This window comes from Miniopterus natalensis, chromosome 4 (genome assembly GCF_054644295.1).
Source record: "Miniopterus natalensis isolate mMinNat1 chromosome 4, mMinNat1.hap1, whole genome shotgun sequence".
Lineage (NCBI taxonomy): Eukaryota > Metazoa > Chordata > Mammalia > Chiroptera > Miniopteridae > Miniopterus > Miniopterus natalensis.
Genome location: NC_142084.1, coordinates 43,762,208 through 43,768,207, shown reverse-complemented (window position 1 = coordinate 43,768,207; position 6,000 = coordinate 43,762,208).

Here is a 6,000-nt window from a genome sequence, read left to right as displayed (position 1 = left end):
TTAGGGCTGAAACATTCTCCCTCCTAGAAAGTAGGGACAGAAGTTCTAGTGCCTAGCAGGCCCTAGTCCCTTGTGCCATGGAGGAGAAAGGGAGACAAAGCCACAGCCCTGTGGCCTGCCTTGGAATCACCATTATTCAGCTGACAACATGAAAGACCAAGCTGTGCATGTGAGGGGGATTGCACAGGGGTCACTGTGCAATGTGCAGAGCTGCCAGCTGTGTAAAGGAAACCAGTGAAAACTGCAGACTTCTTCATCCTCAAGAACTGAGGCCACCTCTCCTCTTTCACAGTCAGCACCCGCTCTGCCTGGGGCCCATGTCCTCGGGCCTGGTGGCAAGTAAAAGCTGCTCCCCAATTCCTCTGCTATATTGGTGCGAGCGCAACACTCCACTGTAGGCCTTTCCAGGTCTTTTATTTCTAGCCACACAGGGAATGGGTGCATTCATTTATGCAGCAAATAAATGCCCAGGATTTTCCTATTCTGTACAGGTCATCGTGTGAGGCCATGCGGAAATTAAAGATTTTACAGCCAACTGGGAAGGAGAAACTGCACACAATTTTCAATGTCTACAAGAGCCACAAAGCAAATAAAATGCTCAGAAGGACCATTTGTCTTGGGACTAACTAAGCAGGAATTTGTCTGCAAATCCCTGATAAAGAAGGTAACAAGGGAGATCATAAACGAGGAATCGATCAGTTCTTCTCAGGTGCGCACAGATCACTGGAGAATCTGGTTCAGATGGTCTGGGGTGGAGCCTGAGATTCCGCCTGTCTGACCAGCTCCCTGTGACATCAATGCCACCGTACACCGGTCCTCAGGCCATACTTTGAGTAGGAAGGCACTAGACCATGCCTTATGTCACTGAGCTGTGTCTTCTATTGACTTAAGCACTGGCTGGTGGGATCACAATACAGGATAATTCTCCACTCAAATGTCCCCTCCTCACGCCACCCCCTTTAAAACAGCTTCCTTCCTTCTGTACCTGCCAGGACTCACTACCCCCTTGCCCTGCTTCACCCACCGCACTTACCACTTCCAGAGGTCCGATCAGATAATCGAAGACAAAATTTTAGAAGCAAGAGAAGCAGCAAGTGCAAAGTCCTTAGGCAGGAACTGGCTGCTGGAAGGTAGTGAAGGAGGACAAGCATGCCCAGAAATGCCATGTGAGAGGCCACCGATGACCATGAGGCAGGCCCTGGTAGCTCCCGAAGCCAGCGAGTGGTGCACAGCAGTGAGTGTCTAGTCTCACCGCACATCCATGGGTCGGCCAGGGCGCCCTCCGCCACATGCATCATTCCAGGGGGTCCATACTACAGTAGCAGCAGCTCCTGGGGTACGTTCTTGTCCTGGCAATGGCAGGGATGCGGGGGAGCAAACCCGCCGGCAGGGAGTCAGGTTCACTACTATGCCAGGCCAGGGCACATCAGGAGACTAAGTCAAAGTCAGGGGGCAGGGAGTACACCAGAGCCACAGTGAGGCTGTGGCAGGGTAAAAGTATCATACCAATATGCTGTGGGGTGTGAAAACGGGGACAATTATCCATGCTTCCACATGGTAAGCGTGACAGGCAGCCACTGTGTGTGGCGAGGCAGAGAGACACTGCCAAGAAGCAGCCAATGATGGACACAGGCTCACAGAGGCCTTGCTCTGTGCCAGCAGCTAGGAGGACACAAGAGAACTGGAGAACTTGGACCCCTGCATGACACTGTGGTCTGCCCGCCTGGGTCAGCCTTGAGGAAAGAGAAGGCATGTCTCGTGTGTACCTCCCGGTTCGCACAACACCAGCACAGACCCACTGACTGGGAGGCAGAGAAAGACAGCGGGAGCCTCCGGCCCCAGGGCAAGGGTGAAGGCCGCAGTGAGTGCCCAGGAGTGGAAATGCCACCTGGGCCAGATGTGACCGGAAAACTCCCCGGCAGTACTGAATGCATGTGCAGTGCTCAGGACAAAGGCTGAAAGGAAGGCGGAGAATCGGTGCCCTGTTTTAGCTGTAAAAATAAGGCAGCAGGATGGTGAGTCAAAGAAGCTGGCCGGTTTCACGCCCTCCAGGAAGAGATGAAAGGGCTTCCCATCTCATCCCGCCCCACTTAAGCCCTGTGTCATGTCTCAGATCTCCCAGTAGAGACGGCAAAGGGAGGTGCTCTGAGAAAGCAGCCTTTGGGAAAGTGGCCTGTTTACAGAAGGAATGCACTGTAGCCAGGAATTTTAGTCCTTGATGAAGTGAACAGGCTGTTAGAGGGTGTCAAGCAGAAGCTGAAGGGAAGGCCAGGCAGGGGAGATCCTGAACCTGGGAGGGGGAGGTAGAGCAGGTTGCTACCATAAGATCCTGCAGGCCTACCGAGGCTCCTCTGGATCCTGAAGAGCAAAACACAACTAGGCAGCCGCAAGCTGGGCACCCAACAGCCTTTATCAGATGCCCTCACTTTGCAGCACCATGGACATCTACAAAAGGACAGCATTTTAAAACCCCCAAAGGAACCCATGTTATTCAAATTTTCATATTAACATAAATAGCACAAAATAAGCACACCTAACCAGAAAGGAAATATAAGCCGCTAAGTGGGTCAGGTTGAGTCACAAAACTTCTTTCAAATGTAGTTTTTCATCTTTAGGCTGCGGCCTTTCGACCAAATTACATTTTAACATTCCTTTTGTTTCTGAAATCCTGTGATCTATTAAACAACACCTTGCAGGAAACCTCAAAGAATGTCAAAAACAAAACCAAGAAGCTGAGGGCACCAATGGAATGCACTGAAAAATGAAAAAAGAAATAGAAAAGAGATTGTATCAATGCTGTGCCTTGCCCTTTACCAGGGAAGATGTGTGCCCTTGAAATGAACAGATTGGAACATTCAATAAAATTGTAGTAAATGCACAAAATGTTCTAGTCTTAAATGGCAAAACAGATATCAGTAAATCACCCAGACAGGATATGATCACCTAAGAATTTCAAATGAATTCATGGGCAGACTTGCGGAGCTGCCGACCATGATGTGAGACCAGTTGTTGCAACAGCTGCTGTGTTAGAGAGACAACAGTGGGCTTGCCAGTGTAAGCCTTGTCCTGAGTTCCCAGAGAGGACTCTGGAAAACCACCCACTGGTTGTCTCTCCCTAAAAATACTAAACAAGCTGATGGAATCGTTAAATAAAGTACAGAACTGTGGAAAGCTCAAATCAGCACAACCCATGGAGGCAAAGGCAGGGTGAGTTCTCTAGAGAGGATTCAAGTCTGGTTATCAGAGTTTACATGGAGAAAGGGGGACGAGTCATTTTTTTAGGCTTTTGAAATGCCTTTGACAAGTGTCCACACCAAAAACTTAGTGTGGGTGAGTAAAGAACAATTGAGTAACCATAGGATTAAGGGATTATTAGAAATGGATGAAGACTCAGGTCCCAAAATAGGAAAACCAGGTAATAAATAAGAGCCGTTTCCTTGCCAAAAATAAGAGTCCTCAGAGATCAAGAGGGGTTGATCTTGGTGAGTAATTTTTAAAAAAGATTCAAAAAACTAGGCACACGACGAAACTGTCAAGGTTGCAGATGACCCCAAGACATCCTAAGAAGTGAAACGGCAAGTCAGTGGGATAGAGGCTTTTTCAGGCAATGCAGAAAGTGGTACAGAAACTTCTGTGTGGGCAAGTTCAAGTTAAAGCACCTTGAAAACAAAAAGTTGTAGAATTATAGCCCCAGAACAACCCATAAAGCCAAGAGGAGACCTTAGGAGTTATTTGCTTCCCTGAGGACATTAAGCTTAATGCAGGACAATAGCATCAAAGACAATAAAATGCCAGGCACTCCGTAAATATTTGTTAAGTGAAAAAAATGCTGAATCATCAGAAAGACACAAAATGAAGTATGTCCAAACTTGAACAAAACTGTTTGTAACAGGATGTTAAAATGGGACTCTTCTTACCTCTATTTTAGCTGATGCACCAAAACAAATACATCTTACATTCCAAAATAAGACCATTACTTTTTAAAGGGCTTATAAAAAGGAGATGGCTGGCAATCTCAAAAAGACATATACTGAATGATTCCATGAAATAACAATGACAGAAATGGAGAACAGAACAGTGGCCTCCAGACTAGGGATAAGAGAAGAAAGGGGTGTGCTTAAAGGGGTAGCATGAAAAAGCCTTGAGGGGCTGTACAGGGATGTATTTGATTGTGATGGGAGTCACAGAAAACCACACGTGGTAAATTGCTTAGAGTTGCAAACAGGCAAACACACACATACACACACACACACACACACACACACACACGAGTTAATGCATAACCAGTGAAATCTGAGTAAGCTCTGTGGATTGAACCAATGTCAGTTCTCTGGGTTTGATACTGCTTTATGGTTATGCAAGACGTTAACATTGAAGGTGAAGGTTTCATGGACTCTCCCTGTAATTTCTTTGCAACTTCCTGTGAACCTATGATTATTTAAAAATAAAGAGACTTTTTAAAAAAAAAAAAGAGGTGAGGGGTTGAAAACCAGTTTCAACTGTGAGCTGACCACCCACCTCTAGCCTATGTAAGAAATTGGAGAAGTGAAGAAAGGAGAGCGTGGAGGTTGAGGGAACATTTTTAGAGACTGCTCTCAGTGTGTTATGATTCCAATCCTTTCCTCATAGGCAGGACTGGGACACCAGCTCCTCGTGTCAAAATTAGTGAAGAGCCTTCAACAGGAACACTCTGAGAGTAGATCTGTGTCCTATGCAATTGTGGGACAAATTAAACAGTGTCCAATTCCCACCCAAGAAATTTTAAGAGCAACAGTTGGGCTGGTCAGCTACTGACCCACTAACCAAGGAGAAGAGGCTGAACTGGGTGGTCTGTTCTCACAGTTTGTCAGTGCAAAAGATATAAGACTGCTTTCCATGAGTCAAATGTGGAGCAAGCACTGTCTTATCCAAGAGGGCTGCCTGGAGAGATGAACAGACAGCCACAGAGATCAGCCAGAGGTAATGCAAAATGCCAGCAAGCAGAGGTAAACAGTGATGAGTTGGAAAAGAGTGTATTGCTGATAGTGAACCACAGAGGCCAGGAGGTCTCCGGTGATGGGAAGTCCAAAAACCCCCCATAAGATACATATTAGAAAAAGAATCAACTTTAAACACATCCCAGACCCAAAGAGGGCAACACTGAGTTCATGGTAGTATTAGGTAAAGACAAACTTTTCTGGCCCCAGACAATTTGGTTCAGTGGTTAGGGCATCGGTTTGCACACCGAAAGGTCTCGGGTTTGATTCTGGTCAAGGGCACGTACCTGGGTTGCAGGCTCAATGCACGTGCTGGAGGCAACCAATCGATGTGTTTCTCTCAGATCAATATTTCTCCCTCTCTCTTTGTCTCCATCCCCCCGCTTCCACTCTCTCTAAAAAAAAAAAAAAAAATCAATGGAAAAAAATCCTCAGGTAAGGATTTAAAAAAAGAAGAAAATTTTCCTGACCAATGTTATCTCTTCTCCCTCCTTCTGCCAGGTCAGAGGTCACAGTTAATGAGATGAAGAGGGAGATGGAAAAGCACAATTGGAAAAAAGAATACATTCCGTTTCTTTGCTGCCAGCTCCTGCCTGCAACAGGGCACAGTCAGGGAAGGAAGAGAAAACTGAATATTGAACCAAGTTCAAAGTATTATCCATTACATGCAACTGGACTTTTAAATTATTGATTGGAGGATCTTACATTATCTGGGTGGCCAGAAAACCTGCCTGATTTTTCATCTGGATGCCTGAGGAAAGCTAACCTCTACAGACTGAAAGGGACGGCGAGAGGCGAAGCATCGGTTCATGATTCTATGCCACGGTCTTGCTTGTGCAGTGTAATGGTTACAGAAAGTGCATACTGATGGCTACTTTATCAAGAAAGATGTCACGGATGTGGAAAAGAGCAACGATAAAGAGAAGGGCACAGTGTGGCGGGAGGGAGGTCTGGCACACAAGAAGAGATTTTAAAAGATTATGATTTCAATATGATGGCAAAGGTTGAAATGGAAATTTGAACA